This window comes from Ictidomys tridecemlineatus, chromosome 12, assembly GCF_052094955.1.
Source record: "Ictidomys tridecemlineatus isolate mIctTri1 chromosome 12, mIctTri1.hap1, whole genome shotgun sequence".
NCBI lineage: Eukaryota > Metazoa > Chordata > Mammalia > Rodentia > Sciuridae > Ictidomys > Ictidomys tridecemlineatus.
Window position 1 is genome coordinate 54,413,563 of NC_135488.1, and position 25,258 is coordinate 54,438,820.

Below are 25,258 nucleotides of genomic sequence, written 5' to 3' on the forward strand. Positions count from 1 at the left end.
AGAATATCTCTCTCTAAAGTAAATCCTTAAACTCAAGCATGTTTTAGAGATTTCAAACTTTAGGTTCTTACTACAAATGACACTGTTTCCTCTGGGTAGCATGTTCCACACAACCCAAACACCTGTATATGTCGGGTAAATGTTAATGTATTCTGTCAACAACAGATTACCTTACATGGCCAAATTACTCAATGCCATTATCTGTACCAGCCATCTGCAAACCTAATCCCCTCTGTGTTCTAAAATCCTGAGCGCCTGCTACACTATTTTTATTTTACATTCCTGCATAAATCTGTTAAGCTCAATATGTTACTGCAAATTCTCAAAAATCAAAGGCAATCTGCTGGCTTATAAAACACCGATTACTGAAAATCGAAGGGTATAATATGTTAGCAATTCAAGCAGTCAGTAAACAATCTTTACAGGGATGGGGTTGAGCCACAAGCTAACTGAACCCTTTAGCCAAGGCCTGCTGTAAAATCAGATATGTTCTTTCAATACACAGTGCCGGCGTTGAACCCATTCATGTATTTCATATCTAATAAAAATCTGAACAGTTGGCCTGATTGGATTTTAAGTGATGCAAATTTGAAAATCAAATAGCAAACTCCCTTTAGACTTCATCTATTTAGACCATAATTGTAAAGAACTACAAATTACATTTACCACACTATTGAATTCCCCCGAGTTTCAATATGAAATTTACAGAAAGGGACAAATATTTGCAGGTGTGGTTTTTATTCATAATGAATATAATTTTCTCTCACATAGACTGCCTTCTCCTGATGTTGCTACATTTTCCTTAATACAAGGTCTAAATCATGTTTTCTTTCAAATATTTTTATTGATCTTAAGTAATAATGCTAATGCTAGTACGTAATGCCAAGTTATATTTTAGTTGAAATTAAATTTTTCTTTATGAAGTAATTATACAGCACAGATCTGCTTTTCTATTTACATTTTCAGTCATATGCCTATATTGCTTGAAGAGACACCTAGGAATCTGCTGTCTGAAATTTTTTCCGTAGAAATTTAGAAAAAAAACCCAATCCTTCTACAATTATATTTAATACATTTAAACATATCCAGCTCATAATATTCAAATAACCATGGGAAATGTGGAAAAGAATTGAAAAGTCAACATTTTGCAATTTGAAGTCCCAAACTTTTTAGCATTATCAGGTATTGTAGAAGTTAATAGGTCTCCTCATTCTTTTATAATGAACCCCATTATCGTGAAATCTGAACTGATCTGAATACCAGTTCTGAAAGTTAAAATGGTCTTCCATAAAATGCATGCACAAATTAACATTTTCCACATAAAGCAATCAGTCTAGAACTTTCCTATTTCATTTGAAGTATTTTCAAATATGAAAGAAGTTTACACAATTATAGAAACAATAAACCCACCCAAGTTATTCCCTCATCAAATCTAAACAAGGCCTTGGGGGTCATAATATACTTTCAGATTACAATATGAAAAATAAATGGTATCCTACTGAGACTTGAAATGCAAAGCAAAGATTCTTTAATTGTGTATACTATTTTCTTTCCAACATTCTGCATTTAAAAGTTTATGATACCTTTCTTATTCAGAGAACCACCCCCAACTTCTTGAACTCATATTTATAAACACTTTGGTAGAAATTATTGGATTGACAGATAAAATTAAATATGCTGGTCGTCCAGTACCTTCCTGTAAGAGACATATTTGCTTTCACTTGAATACATCGTCTCCTCTTTTTTCTAAATAGTTGCCAGACCTCAGATTCTCCATCAATATCATCCTCTTTAGCAAAACAAGAAGTAGCACTATGCCCTGTACTCTTTGGAGCGCTCTCAGTGTATCAATTCATTACATTCTCACAGCTACAAAGTAGGTACTATCATTATCCTTATTTATCAGGTGAATAAACTAAGTCACACAGCCTATTGCTGGCCATTAGGCCATACTGTCATCTTAATGACATGACATTCCTCTTATTCACACTTTGGTGCAAGAGAAGCCAATATTTTGATTTTGTCATTTATGTAAACCTGATGGAATACACTAGGGAGGATGAATGAAATACAGGGCAGGCCACCAGACCGCTCTCCACAGGGATCTCATAAACAACTTTCTAAATAAATGGTTACGATTTTAAACTTCTCTTCTTTCCAATCTCTACTATTTAAAAGACATTCTGCTGTGTGCACAGGGATCCCTGTAACAGAGCCCCTCTGAAATCAAAAAGCCCTAAAGTGTTTTTTTTCCTTCCCTGGTTGTTTCCTCCTTCTCACTTTAAGCCAAGAACCTTCATCCAAAGTCCAGGAGACACAAGCAAGAGTGGAGTAACAGGAACTGTGGCTGTTCTCCGGCTAGCACCGTGCAGCTGAAGCTACCCACGTCTGTTTCCTGCCTTCCCTCTTCTTTTATAAACACTGTTTGGCACACTTGAGGCCCCTTAAGATGGGAATTTGAATCAAAGAAGGTTTCCTCTTTCTTTCTCTGGTGCAACTCTGAGTAAACTCACTTTCCTTCACCAACTCCTGACTCCAGAGCTTTAGTGGAGGAAGGGGCAGTAGCATCTGGAATATCCCCAGAGATTCCATGGGGCTTCCCTGCCGGTGTGGGTTAGGGTTAGGAACACTGGATGGCTCTATCATTCAGGCAATGGGTAGAGCCCTCCCACCTAGTCCCTTGGTCTGCTGCCTTCTTTTAAGTTGTTTTCCCAAGCACGCCTTCATGTGTTACCGCCTTATCAAAGCTTCTTCTTTAAAGCAAGTTCTACTAGTCACTTAGTGTTCTCCTAGTCCCCTTCTCCTCTCTTCACTCCTCTCGTGGGGACATTATATCAATTATGACATGGATTCTGTTACTCACCCTCTAGGCATGGATGACAGTCCCTGCCTGTAGCCTACAAAACCTTCACACAGCCCCATCTCCCAGCACCCAGTACTCAGGAAATATTATGAGAAGAGTGCCACAAATACCAAGCAGCTGACAGATACTTAATGTAATAAATGATGATTTTGGTTAAAAGAAACTCACATACACTTAAAACCAGTTAATGACATAGAAATTCCTTGGCAATAGAGATCCTAAATTTCTTGTTTTGTTTCTCAGTCTATTGCTTTATAACATTTCTAGAGGCTATGGCTTTACAACATTATGTGTTATATCAGCACTTTGCAACATTATAATGTATGGGTTTGTTTTTAAAGCCTTAGAGAAGGAAGCAAGAACTCCCAACCTCCAATTCCAATAAAATAAATCTTCTAGACCCAACGGAATACATACTCTATTAAAACCTAAGTAGGAAATGTTACCCACCTATGTGTAAAATAAACCTCTTTCATCGATATCAATGAAGGGCATCAGTGAAAACAGAAGAGAAAGAAAATGATCACTGAAAAGTCAGATTCTCTTGCCTAGCATATCTCAAGACCCTAGGTTTGATCCCTAATACTGAAAAACAAACAAACAAAAAACAAAGAAACAAACCAAAAAACTCAGATTCTCCATTAGAATTGATTAATTGATGATAAATATTTTCATGAATCAATCTAATTTAACATACTAAATATCATCCCAGAATTCTGAAAGCGACCTCTGCTTGGTGTCAGATTTAAAGTGTACCATGGTAGTAATTTAAGCCCTGAGATAATATAATCATGGCAAAAATATAATATATACATGCTAGAAACTTGATATGTCAGAATTTTTAGGGTATTGGCTTGTGGGTATTGGTTTATTTATATCTAAATGAGTCCCCTTTTCCCCTGGATCAGCCTAACTATATCTGCCTTTACAGATTGGTACCTTCCAGGGCTGAGGGCCAGTACTGTCAATATTAGTTTCTGGTATCTCTATAGAACAATACAAGGTTTGGTTCTTTGTCTGCTGACTGCGGAAGTGACTTTCTAAAATAAATCTCTTGATTCACTCCAAGTCTGAGCTCCCAACAGGCACTGTTCTTACTGAGAACAACTAAGAGTTCTTAACGCAGCGGGGAGCCCACCGTGGGAGCTCTGAACATAGTGTCTGGCATGTTATCAGCTTGCTGTCGGATAGCACGCCTCTATTTTATAATTTCCTCTCTGAAAGGAAAACCAAGATTAAATTATAATGGAGGGCTGTGGGGTTCTGGCTAATTGAAGATTTGCAGTATTTGATATTGGACTATACTAGGCATTATCGTGGTGCCATTTAGATATATATTTTGATATGTATGTTTTAAAAAATACCTTCTGAAAAACAAACTCCATTATCAGCAAAATTAATAGACTCAGTGTTTAGTTCAGAGTAATCGACTCTCAGTTCCTTTTTTAATGCATTGATACAGTGAGTCAAAGGATTTCGAAATATTTCTATTATTGTGAAGTGTTGATCATTCTTCTCATTTTGTGTTACATATGAAAAGGAGTGGGGAGGCTTAATATAGCTTTTATTCCTGGCAACAGCTCCCACTCTGCTAGGGTGGAGTTGAGAGACATGGTTCTAGTTCCCATTTAGGCTCTCATTTGTTACACGATTTGGGAACATGAATTTCTCTGGGGCTCAATTCCCTCACCTGGGAGGGCTAGACATAAGACCAGATGCATGTAAGGGTGCTGACCATTCTAAAAATGTATGATGTTTTAACTCCTTTTACTGGATTTCCCTCTGCCTCGAATATCCCTTTCTACATTTTCCCCTAGTTTTCTTCAAAAATCAGCCCAAACATCACCTTATCCCTGAATAATTTCACTCCTAATTTCCTACGTGTAATTTAATCACCTTATATTTCTGCTGTCATAGCACCCTGTGTGCAGCTCTGCCACAATAAAACACAATCGTCTTCTCTAGATCACTTATGATTTGCCCCAAATACACCTTCTTGACCACTCAATTCCTGGTGTCCCACTAGAGGGATGTAATGGATACCTGTTGATATTGTTTGAATACATTAATTTCTCTAGACAGTAGGGTTTGTGATTTGTTTGGCTATTCACAGCACAGTCCTGGCATATAATCATTACTCAAATAAGTAAATTGATATAATTTAATAAGCAATAAAAATAATCTAGTGTTTTACTAATTCCAAATGGTTAGCTAAATTATTATGTGTATTAAAAAAGACACAGAGATAGGACCGACCCACAGAACATTAAACACACATGATGTGAACTAGGTAGAAAAAAATCAAGACATTTATATAGAATAATAATGGAAATATTTATATCAAATGTTAAAAGAAGCTGTGTTTGGGTGATGAGATAATATGTAGTATTTTGTCTATGTTGTTTAACTTAATATACTCCAATGCAGGAAACATTATTACTTTTAAGATTCAAATGAATAAACTTATTTTTGAGAAAAGATGAAAAATATTAAGTAGTATTATCTGAACTTTGACCTTCAAGAATGGCAGTGTACATACCTACAGGCAAATGTTGATATATGAAGCACAGTGAACTTGAATGAATTTGAGTTCTTTGACAAATGCTTAACTGAACATTCAAAACAATTGGAAGGCACTATTTGAGCCCCTTTTCTCTTCTGCTTATTGAATATGACAGTTACTAATGCACACAATTTGAAATGTTTCACCCTTCTCTAAGATTTTCTTCACATCCTTAAGAGGTTGGTGTATTTCAAATACGCAGTCATGGATATCCTTAAGTTTAGCCTTTTCTTGCAATCACATCCAAGCTTAGATATCCAGGTACCCTATCACCACCTCTGTACTTCATGGCCTCTCATTTCTGTACCCCAACCCAATATCAGTAGCTATGTAACTATACTGGTGACTAAGCGTCCTACATAACCAGTTGTCCACTATCAAAAGGACAGGTGGATTCAGGTGCAGTGGAGCATGCTTATAATCCCAATATCTCCGGAGGCTGAGGCAGGACCATCTTGAGTTCAAATTCAGTCTCAGCAAAAGCAAGTGCTAAGCAACTCAGTGAGACCCTGTCTCTAAATAAAATACCAAATATGGTTGGGGATGTTGCTCACTGGTCAAGTGCTCCTAAGTTGAATCCCTGTTACCAAAAAAAAAAAAAAAAAAAAAGTATAGATGGAAAGACAGACACCTTGTTTGCATATACTCCTGGAAGCCCAAACTCTTCTCTGAATATCTGAGTCATCACTTTAAAGCTAGGCACTTATGTGATGTGTTAACTGAATGAAAAAAGTACAGAGTTCCCTATTTTTGAAACTTAAATAAAATAAAGCTTTCCATTCAAAAACACTGGCTATATATAACAGGTTGTTCAAAATGTTAGGATAAAGATTTTGAAGTAAGCGATAGCATTTTACAGATTTGAGGGATAAGGTCTTTGTTCATCTTTTTCCCTTCTTCCTCCACACCCCCTCCCCAGACCTTTCCTACCTAGCCTGAGGATAGAGTTAGCACAAGACCATGACTATTTCTGGACTTCTTTCCTTGCCATGGAGAGGCTTTCGACATACACTAATTGTGTATGGGAGAATTTCAAAATCCATCTTTATCAATATCACTGTATGTGATATTCTATTTTAACCAATTTCAGGGTATAGCATTCTTATTTAGGAACAGATAATCAGCATGTTAGTTAATAGGTGGGACTATTCTCAAAAATCTCTAATATCCTGGGCTGGGGATATGGCTCAAGCGGTAGCACGCTCGCCTGGCATGCGTGTGGCCCGGTTCTATCCTCAGCACCACATACAAACAAAGATGTTGTGTCCACCAAGAACTAAAAAATAAATATTAAAATTCTCTCTCTCTCTTAAAAAAATCTCTATGCTTAAGGAAGCATATTATTATATCACCTATATTTTTAAGCATATATTGATTGTGTCAGAATTACGCATTTTGGGTTACTTTTATTTTTTACTTTTTTGGACAACTTTTAGAATTTCAACATATCCTGTAGCAGAGCAAGTAGCTTAGCCAACACTGAGTCCTTATATTGTTTAAGCAGTGTGCTCAATGAAAAAAAAAAATACAAATACCTCTATATTTTCAGCTTACAAAAAGGGATTACCAATGAATTGACAGATCATTAAATGATGGTTTGAAAAACTTTAAAGGGCAGGTGCTGGGATACCAAAGGCTTTCTTCCTTTTCCTACCTAGCCTGAGGATAGAGTTAGCACAAGACCATGACTATTTCTGGACTTCTTTCCTTGCATGAGATACAAACATACCCATTTTTTTTTGAGCCATTGTTATTTGGGTTTATCTTATTAACAAATGAATGCAACTCCTGATTTCTCTTTGCTAGGCTGAATTTGCTCGAGAATCTGAGCTCTCTTTTTTTTTTTTTTTAAGCTAAACAGTTGTTTTATGAGCTATACATTCTGAAGGACTTCTCTTAAGCCAGGATTCAATGAAGCCTTATGTCTATAAATGGAACTTGTTGATCTCAGTGTATCAAATGGACCATTCCCTGTTCATTTCTACACTGTGTCTCACACAATTTTCCTGCATGCAAGCATAGAAAGTAAAACACAAGTGAGACTTGTAGGCAGACTGATAGGCATCCTAATTTATCCTCACTCTTCGGCTTTCTGGGGATATAATAACTGCCTCTGGTTTGGTGACTCAGGCAAGTTGTTCCTCAATGGATGAGAACAATAAATGGCAACCATTATCAGGTGAATTATGGTCAAGATTCCTTCCTTTGGCTCTCTGCTCCTATCAAATGGTACTTGGCCTGGCAAAGCCAAACTCCCAACTACAATAATGTTTTCTCTTTTGAGTTTCTTTGTGTCTGTTATAAATGAAAACCGAGAAAAACGGTTTAACAAAACAGAATCTAGAATATCACTGGGAGAAAGGGGCATGGAGTACAGAGCAGGGGACTGGATCATCTCTGCTATCCTCTGGATTGTGTGGTTATGAGCCAGTCATTGCCTTCCTGGCTCTTGGTTCCTGGTCCATCAATTTTCTTGTATCAGCCTGCATGTATTCATGGGGTATTATAGCTACACATAATAGTGGAGTTCATTTTGACATATTCATAAATGCATATAACATAATTGAATCAGTTTCAATCATCTGTGCTTTCCCTTTCCCGTCCCTCCTTCCTCCCCGTGATCTACTTCCTCTACTGGTACTTCTTCTGTTTATTTATTTAGTTTTTTAAATAATCGATAACATTATAGTTACACATAAAACTGGAATTTACTGTGATAGATTCATATGTTCACTTACCATAATTTTGTCAAGTTAAAGTAGTCTTTCCTCCTTTGCCTATCCCTCCTCTATCCCCTTTTACCCCTTCTTCTACTCCACCACTCTCTTATTTTCATATATTTTTCCCCTTCTTTTTATTCCTTATTTCTCTCTGGTTTCTGAATGTGAGTAAGAATATTCAAACCTTCATTTTCTGAGTCTGGCTTATTTCACTTAGCATGACATTCTTCAGTTCCATCTATTTACCAGCAAATGACATATAATGTCATCTTTCTTTGGTCCATTTTGTGTGTGTGTGTGTGTGTGTGTGTGTGTGTGTGTGTGACATTTTCATTATTCATTTGTCTGTCTGACAGACACCTAGGCTGAGTCTATACTTTAGCTATGGTGAACTGTGCTATAAACGTTGTTACACATGCATCACTGTAGTATGCTGATTTTAGTTTTTCAGTATGAATATCAAGGAGGATTAGGATAGCAGGGTCTTTTTACTGCTTTCCAAAGGGGTTGGACTAATTTATAGTCCCACCCACAATTTATGAGTATACCTTTGCCCCATGTCCTTGTCAGGTTATCTGTACTTTTGATGATTGCCATACTCACTGGGGTGAGATAAAATCTCAATATAGTTTTGATTTGCATTTCCCAAGTAATCTGCATTTTGTATGCATCAGACTCTTCATAGATGACCTAGTATTACTTCATTTTAATTATTCTTAATGTTGTATAGGGAACCAACTTTTCGTAGCTATACAAATGGTTACAATGGAAACTGTGAGCAGTTGGGGATTAGATCATTGAAAATTCTCATTGCCAATGTGAAAAAGCTTGTATTTTGAACAAGAAATTGTTGGTTGCTCAAGAACATTACATGGTTAGAAGACAAATTTTCTTATTAAGAAATGTGTGCAGTCAGAATTGAGGTTTCACCTTTTGCAAAAAGTACATATAACTGAATTTTAAGACTTTCAAAGGTAGGATAATCGTTTGAAAGATCAGCTCTAATAAATGTTTCCTGTAAACTTAGCCAGTTGATGCATTTATTTATTTATCTATTTATTCATTTATTTATTTTGTTAAGCAGTTCACATAGAGATCAGTTTCAGTGATAGTTTAGACTAGTTCAGGTTTATCCCTGTGGCTTAGTGGTGCATTAGCAAACATATAATCCTCACACATGAGACACAACTGGGCCCTGATGGGCCTTTCTTGCAGGTTGTCTGGAGACTCACAGGGTCTCTTATCAGTGTATATGTTCTTGCACAAATGAAAGAGACTATGCATTTGGGGTCTAGGTGCTCAGATTTAACAAGTATCATGTTGCTAAAGTGAAGAAGCAAATATTAGCACATGCACGGAGGAAATATTCTTGCATGCAGAAATGGCTCATGTTTGACAATGAATCTTCCATATCAAGACTGCATATAATACACTCATACACTGATGGTGGGGCTGCAAATTGGTGCAGCCAATATGGAAAACAGTATGGAGATTTCTTGGAAAATTTGGAATGGAACCACCATTTGACCCAACTATAATTTATTTCCCTCTCCTCAGTCTATACCCAAAGGACTTAAGAACAGCATACTACAGGGACACAGCCACATCAATGTTTATAGCAGCACAATTCACATTAGCTAAACTGTGGAACCAACATAGATGACCTTCAATAGATGACTGGATAAAAAAAATGTGGCTTATATACACAATGAAATATTACTCAGCAATAAAAGAAAAGAAAATCAAGGTATTTGCAGGTAAATGGAAAGCATTGGAGAAGCTAATGCTAAGTGAAGTTAGCCAATCCCCAAAAACCAAATGCTGAATGTTTTCTCTGATATAAGGAGGCTGATTCATAGTGGGGTAGGGAAAGGGACATGGGAGGAATAGATGAACTCTAGATAGGGCAGACGGGTGGAAGGGGAAGGGAGGGTATATGGGGTTAAAAATGATGGTGGAATGTGATGGACATTATTATCCAAAGTACATGTATAAAGACATGAATTGGTGTGAATATACTTCATGTACAACCAGAGATATGAAAAATTGTGCTCTATATGTGTAATAAGAATTGTAATGCATTCCGCTGCCATATATAAATAAAAAATAACAATAAAAAAACATTAAAAAAGACTGCATATAATCCTGAGTTGGAAATAAACATTATCTTCTCTGAGGCAGATCATATAACAGTTGGCTGGCCTAAAACAGTTCATGACAATTGTTTGCACATTTCTTCAGAAGTGGAGATGGTCTCTCTTGTTTTATCCTTGAGGCCACAGACTAGAGCTTCTCACTGAGCCAAATTGGAATCAACACTGGGATCTTGGCCTAACTGACTGTCGTTCTAATGAAATGCACTTGCTATATACACCCCTGGGCCCCGGAAATGTCCCAGACAGGAAAAGGAAGTATGGCATCTCAGAGGGAGGGATCCTGACAGCCTCTCACAGGCAATGGAAGTACAGTTCGCACAGCAACCTTCACCACGGCCTGAGAGAAGGCTCCATTCTTCACATTGTCAGGCAAAGGAAGAGCTTGGGTAGAAAAAGCAAGAACTAGTAAAGGAATTTATAACAGGAGTTATGAATATCACCACAGAAAAACTAATGCCAAATGATCAACCAAGTACTTAACTGCATCTTTACATTAGTAATAAGCATTTTGTAATTTATCTTTAAACACAAAACAAAAGTCTCCTGTCAGAAAGTTCCTGAAAATTTGTAGGATAGTTCTAGGAAAGGTTTATTTTCCTTTTCATTTTTGTTTGCATATAAATTTACTAATTAGACTTTATAATTGCATGCTCCTCAGTATTAAAACAACATAATGCAATTTCTAACTCTAATTTATAGAAAGTAAATAAATGATAAAAAAAAAAGAATCTTCGTTAAAAATACGTTAGACCAATCAGTGGGATACATGTGTTTATAGGAAAATCATGGCTTTAGAATTCTGAAAATAGGAATTTTCTTTATTTTTTTTTGATATCAGATCACTGCTGACTTATAAACTCATGAACTAATATCTACCTATGTCTAGATTCATTACGAAGTTTTAGTTCTAATAGTTTTCTAACGGTTTATTGACAAATGCCTAATTGTAGAGTGAAAAAATTAGGATATTACAAATAAGCAAAACAAATAAACAAAAATAAGAATAAAATTTAAAAAGTCCCAAATCAAACAGGATTGGAGGGGGAGGAGGGAACAGTCAATGTGCTTTAAACAACCGTTTGAATCTATTTATTCCAATGTAAGGAGATAGGCAAGAGACAGACTGAAAAGGACAGTCATGAGTCCAGGTTTGACAGTAGCTTCCAATGATCAGTTTCAATCATCTGTGGCCACATATCAGGTATGCAACATATTCAGCATGTACACAACTTGGTGCTGCCTCTCAGATCTTTGTTTTTATAAAAGCTCTAGCAAAATAAAATAAATTCTATGCTTGAGTGTTCTATCAGCTTGGTAAACTCACTTTATGTTGTCTTTGAGACTCTGTAACTCAGAGTTTGAGCTGGGTCTGTTTCTCCACTGCTCCAGGTAATGTGCCTCAGTTGGATCCTAGGCTCACACCAGGTATGAATATCAATCCTTCTGGGCTGCTCCATGACACCTCCCTCTAATGAGAGCTGCCTGGTCTTTCATGCAAGAGCCTGAGAGAACCAAAGGTTTTATTACATTAATATGTTTTTTTTTACCAAGTCTACCTTATCTACTTATTTTGCTCAGCTTTAAAACTCAATTAAAATCTAATTTATCTGATGCCTGGATTCTGAACACTATTTGGCAATGAATCTAACAGCCTTGTAGTAACGACATTACTACACATTGTGCCTTAAGGTGTTCTAGACAATACTTTTAAAAGTTGGCAAGTGCCATTTAAAGCTACAGCACTCTCTGTGGAGCCACCTCCATCTCATCTGAAGAACAGATGCTTTGTCCTTACGCAAAAAGTGCATACTGTGGTTTTATACCTGTGATTTTAATCATAATTTATGTGCAAAAATGTGAATAGATCACTTGCTTGCCTTAGATTTTGATTCATTTTCTTAAAATGTCAGATAATAAAATTTTCTGACAGCTGCAGACCTTCCAACACACATGCATACACATACATGATATACACACATACATGCCCACACAAAAGCATTTTCAAATTTCTAAATTGTGAATATATTTATATGCATAAGAAATATGATTATTTAGAATGCTGGTCCAAATATATCCCCACTACTGTGTTTCTGATTCTTTATTTTCTGAGACTGAAAAAAAAAATCATATAATATTGATACTGATTCAGTTCTATAAATTAAGCTTAAAGATGCATATGCTTAGTCATATCATTACATCACTATACCAACAAAGGGCTCATTTGCCTTTAAATCATGTAAGAGATTTCAGTGAGCTGGTCCTTACCTCTCATTACTTCTCAGCTCCTCTTTGGTTTTGAGAAGGGAATAAAATAGAGGGCGCTGATATTCTGAGGGCCAACAACTTCAGGCATTCCCCCATATGTCGATCATAAAACAATAGCCATGGGAAGTCAGGATCATACCCATAAAATCTGAGCAATGCAGAATAAAAGGAGAACAAAGTCTGCCACAGTATTTCATGGCTTATCATTCCACACTGCAATAGTCTAATGGAAAGAATCTTGAAGGCACACAGAATGTCTACCAAAGGAAAGACCAGGTCATTCTCCTTTTCCCAAAAGACAGTCTTATAACCTGAATGCAATATCAAGTAGCATGGGTTTGCTTTGAGAGAAATGCAGTCCTCTTTTAATTATCTTTCAAAACTTTGTTAAGTCTAGAATAAAGTCGATGCTTCTCACTTTTACTTCAAGCCTCTCCAGCATTTTCTAATCTCCCTTTTTAATAGAAGAAACAGGCCTCAGGCAGGCTCAGTATCTGCTTAGTATTTCAGTTTTGTGTCCTTGCATTTATTTTTGTGGTTATCTTTTCTACTCGATGACAAATGATACTGACGTTCCTTTGAAGGCACAGTAACATACCATCAACCATGCAAATACATACGATTTTCAAAGTGAGGAAATTTAGAGAACTATCAAGTGATAGGAGATGTGTGCAGATAGGGCAAGAAATCGCAGAGGTGAAGTCTGAAGACGGTGATGCTCCACACTGAATACTGAGTGAAACACCAGATTGTCTTCCAGGTCATGTACACTGGCCCTGGCTTACAAGCAGGTTGTTTTCTCAAATTTCATTTCTAAGCTTGTTATTTGGAACACTGATAGTAGTTTCCTTTATAAAGGTGATATATGTGGTTGTTAAGTTTATCTAGCCAGGCTGAGAAAGCCCTAACTTAGGATCACAGCTGAACGGGCTCACATTTCAAGCAAAAATTAATGTTTTTAAAATCAACAGCTACCTAATACTATTATAACACCAATAATTAAGCAGAACAGACAACAAACTGAATTAGAAACCTCCTTGTACCTAACCTCTGAATGTTTCTTTTTGAGGTAGGAGTCTGTTTAAGGAGAGGCAGGCAGGAGGAGATTATGAAAATACCCCTGGAGCTCAATGGCAAATTCTCTGTGTCTAATTTCATCTCAAAATGATAGTGAGTACCTTCAGGTCAATACTTACCAAAGAGAATAACCAGAGAGGGTTTTGAGTGGGGGTTTTTAATTTTTTTTTCTTTTTAAGCTCACATAAGAACAAAAACTGTACAAGAGAGGGAAGGAAGGATAGGTGGATGCAATGAGAGAGGAAGACACAAATAAAAGCTCAAAGTCATTAGGCTTCAGCGCTCTTCATCAGCATAGACTCACTACCTGATGACCTTATGTTTATTTTACACACAAACCACACACACACACACACACACACACACACACTATTTTTTAAAAAGTAACAAAGCCACAAAATGGTATAAAATTTCGACTTCCACGCCTGGAAAGACTGTGAAACTTCTCTAGCATGCAAGGCAGATGTAAGAAAATGATTATCCCCTAGGAAAAAGATCCTTGGACAGCCTTAATTGAGCACGGGACCCAATCAAGATGTTAGAAAGGGACTCTTGGAGTTCCAGAAGGTGGTCACTAGGTGGTGTCATTAGACGTGGGCACAGAGTGGGGAAGGTTGATGGGAGGCGGAATCAAGGGGGCGGGTTGAATACGACTCCATGCCAGGTGGCCCACTCAAGAAGTGGGTTTATAGGGGCTAGGGTTGTGGCTCAGTGGTAGAGTGCTCACCCCACACGTGAGAGACCCTGGGTTCGATCCTCAGCACCAAATGAAAATAAATAAACAAAATAAAGATATTGTGTCCACGTATAACTAAAAAAAAAAAAAAAGTTAAAGGAAAAAAAAAAGAAATGGGTTTATAATTAGCAGATTTGCAATATTCCTCCCATGGGCAGCTGTGCAAATAAAATAATACTATCAAATGTAGAAAAACTTTTTTACCCTTACAAAGTCCCCTGCCTTCAAATGCATTCACCAGTGAAAAGCCTCTTGGTGACTATCCAACAGGGAAAAAAAGAGCTATCCATCATGGAAAGAAAACTAAAAACTTTGGAAATATGAAGAAATTAGCACTGCCACAGAAAGAAAAATGGATTCAGATATATATTTGTAGCATATTTAGGCTACAATGAATAGAGCATATTGTTCTTGTAAACCTTTTAAGTCTGATGTCTTATTAGAAATCCTGTACCAAACAAATATAAGACTTCCGTTTTCATTCATTATTAAAGTGCTCTTGGTTGCCAGGGTACAGATCAGCAAGCAGATCGCCTAAGGAGGAAGGGGTCTTACAGCGTGCAAGTCTGCCCCCTTCTGGACATATTGTTTGAAAGTCCAAGGAACTAACTTGCATTTAATTTTGATCTCAACAATACAGTAAATAAACAAGCCCCCAAAGGAAAAGAAAACACTACTCACAAAGGGAATTTTTGTAAGGAAAAAGAACTCAGGATGCATTTTTAGAGTCACTGCCCAGCTTCTGTCAATATTCTTTGGAAATAATCAGCAAAATCAAAAACATTTTAGAAGAGGCATTTGCAAAAGGTGGGGTTTCTCACTCCAGCTCGATTTACGCAGTAGTCTCATTCATAATCTTTATATAACTACAGTGTGACATAGAGTCTTCTATTGCAAAGATATTTAAACTTCAGAATTTCTCTATGACATTGAGCAAGGTGATTCACACCGCACTGATCATAACTAAATCCAGCATTCTAAAAATATATGACGGACTGACTCTCTTCTTTCTGAGGGAGCACATAACAGAAGGGTGTGAAATAGGCTAAAATATTAACAGGAAAATCTAAGGAGGTAGATATATTTGTCTTTTATGCTGATTTTTTTCTTTTCCCACCATTTTTGGGAAAATTTGAAATCATTTCCAAATGAAAAGTTTTTTAAAAAGCAGAGACTATGGGATAAAACGTGCTCCTGTCTCAGTGTGACTTGGACCACAGTGTTTAACTTTTCTGCGTCTCTGTTTTCTCATCTGTAAAACAGAGACGTTAAAAGTCTTGGCTAATATGGCTGTCAGGAAAATCAAAAGGAGCAAGCACAAAGCACCTAACACTGTGGATAGCAGAAAGAACCCTGCCAATAATGTAGCTGCACTTTTCATTGTCATTATTATTAGTTGGAGAGGAAGACTGGCTTCCGTCAAGGAAATGTGCTGACTCTGCTCCCCATCTCTGGAAACCCATCAAAGCAAATATGCCAAGTGTCGATTCATAACTTGTTCAGGATCTGCACAATCTGTTTTCTCAACCACTAACTTTTGAGGCCTGTCTATACATCCATACTAAAATAACTCTCAGAAAAACGACTCTACATCTTCTGTTCATCCTTTCATGTGAAATCTTACTGCATTTATTCTCTCTTTTTAGTAATGGTACTTACATTTAGAATACAGGATTGGACTTACTCCATTAGGCTGGCTCTTCCATTCCACCAAGGGGTCCCCCATGTCTTTCCTTGGAGGGAACAAGGAATAGCTCTCCTTTCTCCCCTCTGCTGTATCATGCCTGCTGGTGTCTTGCCCTGAGCTTCAGGGACAGGACACAGCTTTCACAAGGGAAGTGAGGCAGCTGCCAGCACTTAGTCAGTGCCCTTCCTACTTGGAAGTGCAAACACTGGTGAGGTGAGGTTTCCTTTTGGAATGATGCAAGGAAAATCGGTTTAGAATGCAGGGAAACCTGGGTTTAAACTCAGGTCCCATCTGATATGATATGACATAACATAAATAATATACCTCTTATGCTGCAAGTGAATTAACTTATTTGAGCTCAATTTCCTTACCTGTAAAATGGGGACTACAACACAAGAATTTTATAGGGTTGCATAAAGACAATATGCAATTTTGAAAGTAGGCATGTTATAATAATAATAATAATTATGATTATTATGATTATTAGTATTTTGCTTATTACCATAATGTCTTACAATCAGACTAGGTTTATTTTCAACCTAACAAACTCACACAAAATCAGAAAAAATAGAATTTCTTTTAAAAAAGTTTTTTGATAATAGGGAAAGGTAAAATGGCTCAAGAATGTTTTTAATGTTTTCCATATAGACACATGTTTTTTAAAACTAGTTGGTAGAAATTATGTATCCCTGCTTTCTCATATTATAGACTAAATAAATAAAATATTTGTCAAAACTTAGGGTCACAGCTTAAGCTTTAGACCTAAACCTAAAATCTAGAGCTATTCTTTATTCATTGTGAGGTGGTTTCTACTATCATATGTGAAATTACAATTACAAATTATTACATTTTATATTTAATACTTATCTACAAATATTTTATGTACAATATTATCTAGAGATGAGATCATGCTGTAATACTTATTTATGAAACATTAAAGAACTAAAAACCACAAAAATCATTAAGGCAGATTAACAGAATATTTTAAATATGCTTTAAAGAACATAGATGGTAGGGACCTATCACACATAGGGGTACCAGAAGCCCAAAGCATTAGATTTGAATTTCATTGTTTAACTCTGGACCAGTGGTTTAAGCTCCAGGACATTCAATTTTCTCATTTAGATAAAGCAGATAAAAATCTCTTAACAGTGTTGTTAGGAAGGTTCACTGTGATAACATATATAACATTCTTGGCACATAATAAATATGTAATATATGTTAGTTCACTCCTTCATCTCTTAATTTCAAATCCATAAATCTATGCTGTATGGGGTAGGGTCTACCCATCTGCATGGAGCTTGCTCAATAAATACTGTGATGATGGTGATGTGTGTGATGGTGGTGCTAATATATAAACCAAAAGCCCTGTAAAGGAAAAACCAATAGCTATGATTATTCAGGACACCCATGAGCAAAAAGCTCCAATCAGAGTTAACCAATATATATGCATGAAATATTTGATAGCAGGGGGCTAACTTGAAATGACATATATACATAAAAAGTAACAACTTAATGATCCTTGAAACACATACTTCATCTCAGAGGATAAACATGCACTATTATAGTGGAAACAATCAAGGCTCCCTTAAGCTGCAAGACGGGCCTCTCATGCTCACAGCATTAGATATAAAGTGATGGTAAGAATGACAGGAAGAAAATGCATTGGCTTACCAAGTGTGTAACTCGATTTATCTCCTGTAAAGTTTGAGAATCTAGTTTTCAGCTATTCTTTTGAAAATAGGTCTATTCCAAACTCCTTGAGTATTTAAAATAATTACAGGAAAAACAAATACCAGAGTTTTTTTTTTTGACACTTAATAATGAGGATATTTTTAATATTGTAAGTGGTGCATCCATAGTATACAAGCTGGGACAATACTTTAAAAATGAAAGCCAAAACTAAAGATTGAATTTGATTGCTCTAGAAGTAAGAAAACAAGAAAAATAAAGAACCTCACACTCTAATACTTCATCATAGGCAGGTGAGAGGTGTCAAAGGATAGAAGACAGAAGCATAAAGGTTTTAAGCCATGGTTTCACAAATACCAAGTTTACTAGTCCCTAGCTAGATTCCACCCTTCCGTCCCTGATTCCCTGTTGCCAGTTCTCTTTTTCCATCATTTCCTTTCATGTCACAGTGAAAACTCTAAGGCAGACCTTTTCAGAGCAAGGAAGGATACTGGATGCAGAGAGCTGAGAGGAAGGCTGGGCCCAGGCAGCCTCTGTGGCTGATGCTTTACAATCCAGATTTGCAGGAGTAAACCATCCTCATCTCCAGAAGCAGATGGGGCTCATCACCACAGGGACCTCTTGGATCCCAAAATGCATGCAGGTCCTCAGTTCTGTCAGTTAATCTCATCAAATTACCAGAACAAAAGAAGGAGGTAAAATGGGCAATTCAATATAGCTCCCCCTAGAGGCACCTGTATTTTACCTGAAAGGTTAGTGTTGGGGATTTGGGGCAGCTGTGATAAGGTGAAGAGAAACTTGTGTGTGGAGAGAAACTCTACTATGATTTTTAAAGCATTATATTAATAGGTTTTTATTTTTAATTCAAGTATATTCCTATGAAGGAAGCGCTAGACAGGTGTGTGTGCGTATGTGTGCGTGTGTGTGTGTGTGTGTGTGTGTGTGTGTGTGTGTGTGTGTGTGTATGGGGACTGAACTCAGGGGCACTCAACAACGGGGCCACATTCCCAGCCCTACTTTATTTAGAGACAGAATCTAGGAGACAGACCCTCAAATCCCTACATCCATGTGTATGGATCAGGGATCTTGTAGGCCACTAAACTGTACTTGCTGGCCTGTATTTCCTTTAGGAACTTCTGTTGGTCCTTTCTGCTTGTTTGTCCCTCTTCCCTTTTGGGGTGACACCATAGAAAAGGAATAATTAATATTTCTCAAACTGAAATAAAAAGTACTTTAAAAATAAATTTCCAAATCCTTGGTGGACCGGTTAACTTGTAAAATTCTATGAAATTGTTGTGGTGATGTAAAATTACTACCAAAGTTTCTAAATGCTAAGGATTCTTGTGTTTATCTTGTGAACTCTTAATAGTGTATGGACTAGCACTTGTCCTCAGGTGGCACAGGGTAGCAGCAGTAAAAATCAATTAAGAAATACGTTCTTACATGACCAGTGTAACTCCACATCCTCTAAAAGCACAAGCATGGGATCATAATTAGAATAATTTATACTTCATGTGTGCATACCATGTCAAAATGGATTTTACTGTAATGTATACCTAAGAAAGACAAATTTAAAAAATGGCAAAGAAATACATCCTTCTGCATGATCATATGTTTTTCTGGAAACTAAAAAGTCATAGGTGCAGAGTAACAGGATGTCATTTACCAGGGACTGGGGGTGGGGGTGGGGGATTGGTAAGATAAAAGAAAAAAAATATTTAAAAATTTATTCTTCATAAGTAAATTTTGAATTTTAAAAAGTATCCCTTATTCCTAAGAAATAAATGCAATTAATAAAAAATCAAATGAATTTAAATGATAAAAAAACTGCAACTTATTTAAGAGTCAGTCATATGCAAGGTTTACTATCCACTACTAAACCTATGTATAACCTGTGGAGTTACATTGTGCAGGATATTAAAATTATCTATTGCATTTCATAATTTAAAATTAGGTAATCAAAATTACCAGATTAAAAAAATCACATATTATTTTTGCAGTTAATAAGTCAAACCACATGAAGGTTGAATAAAGAGGCAAATTTCAAGTTCACTTGCTCTGTCAGAAAGCAGAAGCTCAGATTTGTTTTATACTGTTTAGTGGTATTTATTTCTGTGGGGTTCTTAACAGGTCAAGGATGCTTCAAAAATTTGCCTCACCCCATGCAGTGGCACATTCCTGTAATCTTAGAGGCTCAGGAGGCTGAGACAGGAGGATAGCAAGTTCAAAGCCAGCCTCAGCAATGGTGAGGGACTAAGCAACTCAGCAAGACCCTGCCTCTAAATAAAATACAAAGTAGGGCTGGAGATGTGGCTCAGTGGTTGAGTGCCTCTGAGTTCAATCCACACACACACACACACACACACAGCCTAGCTCTTCATTCATAGGAATATACTTGAATTGAAAAAAATTATTAATCTTAACTTTAAAAATGATAGTAGAGTTTCTCTTCACATATAATGAATGTCTCTGTAGAATAGAACTTATTTTCTGGTGGCAACCTCCGAAAATATGCAACTGCCAATGTAACCATTGGAGGAAATTTGCCCAGGATCATTAGCATTAATTAACAGCCAAATGGTCCTGGCCTCCAGGAAGTCTACAAAGTACACAGCAGAAATCCAAAACAGAAATCTGTGCTTCACCAGTTGCTTCAAAGCCTATCAGTCTTTACCTTCTCCAAAAACAAAGTTGCAAGGTTGTGTTGCAAAGGCCAAGCTCAAGAGTCTTCCCCTGTGAAGAAGAGGGCTAAAACCCATAGTATCTCTTTTAAGAAAGGAGAATTTCTCCCTCATCTTTGATCATTTGTAGCTAGTTTCCTTCCTAACACCCCAGATAGGAGGCAAACTACAAAATTACTCTGTCAACAACTAGAGTATAAGGAATGTGGAAAGGAGTATAAATTCCATTCTAATCATCTCAGAGCCCAAAGTTCCCTTTAATTTTTTAACGAGCCTCATGTATAAAGTGAACTAAAGAAAAACTAGAGAACTAACATTCAGCGGACAGATCCCTTTTTTGTTGTTGTTGTTGGTTGGTTTGTTTTTGATGATGACAGGGCCAATCTAAGTCCTATAGATGCATTTCTATAAATTTACAGAGGTGACAATGCAGAGTTAGAGGAAAGCTTAAAGTCAATCCCACGCTCTAATTTCTTGGTACAGCATCCCTTGCTAAATGGTCACAGTTCTTGTGCAACGAAGATTTGGTGCCACAACTCACCAGATTCTGAGGCACCTCAAGTTGTTTCTGTTGGTAGAATTTGTTGGAGAGCTCTGGCTCCACAAACCTGTTTGCCTCCTATGGAGCCTAAATATATATTTTTATGGTCTTACATACACTTTGGTAATCATCTAGAATAAGTCTCTTTTTTCTTTTGCAAAGGATTCTTTAATATTGAAGACAGCTTCTTCTTCTTACTGTCATTCGTAATCAAAACATCTCCAGTTCTCTGAGTCCTGCTGTTTTGAGCATCATCCTTGTTATTTTCTAAAGACTACGATCATAAATCTTCCTCCAGAATCAATTTATTGCCCATTTTGAATTGAATAACTTAATTGGTTACCAATCCACCAGAATGCCTCTAGAACTCTCCAGAAAGGCATTAAACTATGTAAAGGTTTTGATGAAACCTGTTACATCTCCCTCACAAAGAAGAAATGAGGTTACCCTTACATGACTTATATTGAATAAACACATATAGGGTTTCAGTGATTATAGATTTTTTTAAAAAAAAAATCTGAGATCTTCAAGTCATATTTAATACTATGTTCTATAATTTTCCTGCTTCATTATGAAAGAAGTAATATATAACCCAATATATAATATGTAACCCAAGAAGTAATATATAACTCAGGGATATGGTAGAAACTGCCACGTTATTATCAACACTGATTAACCACCTAGCAATGCATCAAGGGCAGAAGGGCACTGCCCAGTGAGTTTTCATACCAGACTGCCAGGGTTTGACTCATTCCAAGGCTTCTGCACATATCTGAAGCTGCCACAGGATTCACCATTACTGCTTTTATCACTTACGCTTAATGCAAGTAGGCTCAGGCTAACTGGAAATTGGGGAAACTCGTCAGTTTTCTGTGATAGGTAATAATTCCCTTCTTCAATAATAATGTATCGAATTTCATCTGAATCCGATTAATCTTCATCAACAAAATACATTCTTCCCCATCATGTCATGAATAACCACAATGATCAAAATGTAGCTATTTGAAATCACAGATAAAGAATAGAGTAGTTTATTTCTAGATACTACAGGTCTAATTTCCTTGAAGATATAGAGAGTGTCTAATGTATTCAGCTTTATATTCCCCATAGTGTCTAGAATGGTGTTTTGTATAGAATGCATACCAAATAATGTTAGCACTGTTAACTAATCAATATGGCAATTAAAACCATGGCTAATAGCTGCCACAGGACATAGAACTATCTGAATAAGGATTTCAGGCCACAGATCACCTTTCATGCAGATCCGTGAGCTTCTTTTGAGGTGTTTCCTGTGATCTCTGGAATCTCATTCTCATAATTCTGGCTAGCACTCAATTTAAGAGATAACAATTAAAATATACTGAAGAAAGTTAAATGACCCCTTCAAATTCCATCTTCTATTAAAACTCTCTCTCTCTCTCTCTCTCTCTCTCTCTCTCTCACACACACACACACACACACACACACACACACACACACACACACACACAATGTCTTTCATTTGTAATTTTTTTCCCCTGATACTGGGGATTGAACCCAGGGGTGCTATACCACAGGGCTACATCACCAGTCCTTTTCATTTTTTATTTTGAGAGAGGGTCTTGCTAAGCTGCTGAAAGTCTCACTGAGTTGATAAAGCTGTCCTCAAACTTTCAGTCCTAGTGCTTGAACCTCCCAAGTCCCTGGGATTATAGATAATGTACAACCACACCTGGCTAAAATTACTTCGTGGAATTTATTATGCCCCATACAGTGAGCTTATAAAGACCACCAGAGAAGCAAATGCTGGTTTGCTTACAGAGCAAGTCATCAGTGAAGGGACCTAGCCTTTAAATGGACCCTGGGATGTCTAAGACATAAACACAGGCTCAGCAGGACTACACAATGCTTTGTGCCAGGAATTTTTGGCAGCTGTAAATATTGAATCAAAAATGAAAACATTCTACCATGTGAATATGATAAGCAGCAGATGAAGAAAAATATTTACACAGTAACAAACTATGATCAAAACCAATATAGAGCAGATTTTAAACACTGTTAAATGGTTTTTGTTTTGAAAAATATTGCTGTCAATGTATTTGATCATCCCCAACTTAGAGATATATTAACTCAATGAATAAGTAATAAATGTGTCTCATAAGAATATAAAAGTGATATTTTTGGTTCCATTCTCCTTTTATCTTCTAGGAGAAGAAAAAAATCAGTCATCAAGTTATTACTCTTCCTTCTCCTTAATCTTTCTCTTTACATTTCCACTGTCTCACCTCTCCTTTTCTGTATGTGCTCTTCTCAAGAGTCACTGCTGTCTCTGTGGTCTCTTGTCTCCAGTGGACACACTGAGAAGCCATTCCCCGTTTTAGGCAGACATACTGCACAGGTTCCCTGATTCCACTCCCATGTTCAAGCAAAAAAAAAAAAAAATTTAGTAAACAACTGCATATCAAATCAAAATTTGCATTTCTTAATCTGGAATGCTAGGTCTCTCTAATCTAAACAATCTTCCTTTGCAAACTTACTTTTATTTTTTCTGTTTAGTTCTTTAATTTAATAAAGCTAGTGTGCTACCATGTTCAGTGGGTATCATTCACATTTCCACAAAAAATTTTACCTTATATCATTCCTATTGCCCAAAGTATAATCTCCATTTTAAAATATTTTCTAATTTCATTTTTGATTGACATATAGCATTTATACACATTTATGAGGTGTGATATGAAGTTCTGATTCTTGTATACATTGGATAGAGATCAACTCAGAGTAATGAGCATACCTATCACTTTAAAATTTATTATTTTGAGAAAGGGAAGAGGGATGGGAATGGGAAAGACAGTATAATGAATGGGACATAATTTTCCTATGTTCATATATGAACATACAACCTGCCAAACTCCACATCATGTACAACCACAAGAATGGAAAGTTATACTCCATGTATGTATGATATGTCAGAATGCATTCTACTGCCATGTATAACTAAAAAAAAAATGTTTTAAAGAATAAAAAGAAGAAAAACCTTAAATTTTATTATTTCTTTTGGTAAGTATATTCAAAATCCTTTCTTCAAACTATTTTGAGATATTCAATGCAGTATTAATTATATTAGCTTAACTGTATCAAAGAACAACAGGACTTCTTCTTTCTAACTGGTACTATTGTACCCACTGACCAAACTCTCTCCATCTTCACTGCCCACTATATTCTCCAGCCTCTGGTAACCACTATTCTACTCTCCAGAAATGTCTATTCAGATAATTAGTCACTTTTTAAATAGGATTTTTTGTTCTTGATTTTATTCTCTTATTCATTCACACCTTTCAAATAGTTCAAGTGTTATCTTTGGTATTTCATCCCTACTCTTAGCAAATCTGATTTGCATCTACTTATTTCTATCTTGCTACTTACTTTTCATTTATAATTGGAAGGAACTTAATTGGAAGGAACTCAAAGATCTGCAAAACAAGCCACTCATTGATTGTGAAACATTCAATATTATTGTAGTATAAAATGATACAATATTATTGTAGTATAAAATGATACAATATTGTTGTATCATAAAATGATACATAACACTCAATATATTACATTATTTTCTTTCTTTCTTTTTGGTGGGGTGTGGTGCTAGGGCCTCACACATGCTAGGCAAGTGCTCTACTACTGAGCTACATCTCAACCCCCTCAATACATTTTTAATAATGTTTTCAGTAAGACTGTACTGAACAAACTAAAATATGCTCAATTGCACATTTTATTTATAAAATTGAAAATTACCTTACCTTTGCCAGACAGTAGCCACCTAGAATACATCATTTCTGTAATACTTAAAAAATATTAAAATTTATTAATTATCATCTTTTGTGAGTTAAAGAAAATAAACAGACCAATATACCCAATAAGTAAATAAACATTACTTTTGCTAAACTGAATTGGTATAAATCAATTTTTCATTAGAAGGTAAGATAAAGCCTCCAATTCATCTGTGCCTATCAGGGATGAGAATGCTACCCAAAAATAAAGAGTTGTATGGAGATGTTTTAGATCATTAACACTTATTTCTGTTGCCAAATATCCTGTGCATGTTATTTTCTAGAAAACAACAATTTCTAAATAAATTTCTAAAGAAAATGATGAAAATGAAGCTGCCAACCTGTCTAGTATCGTACTTTGTAGTCAGAGTGTAATGCCTGGCCAGGAGGGCAAGGCAGAATCAAAGAAGAGTGTCGAGGGAGTGACAGATCTGGCCAGAGGCTGCTAAGGACACTGAGTGGAGACAGAGAGGT

At 36.4% G+C, this 25,258-nt stretch overlaps 1 protein-coding gene across 3 annotated transcripts in view; it reads right to left on the minus strand.

Moving 5' to 3' along the window:
* Ctnna2 (catenin alpha 2) overlaps positions 1-25,258 on the minus strand; it is a 1,061,169-nt gene that overhangs the window by 642,238 nt on the left and 393,673 nt on the right. Inside the window, exon 1 of one of the 3 annotated variants that reach the window (XM_078028945.1) lies at positions 16,040-16,136. The exons of the other annotated variants lie outside the window; for them this stretch is intronic. The gene's annotated coding sequence lies outside the window, so the exon portion shown is untranslated. Of the gene's footprint in view, positions 1-16,039; positions 16,137-25,258 lie in introns of those variants that run through there. 3 annotated transcript variants of the gene reach the window in all.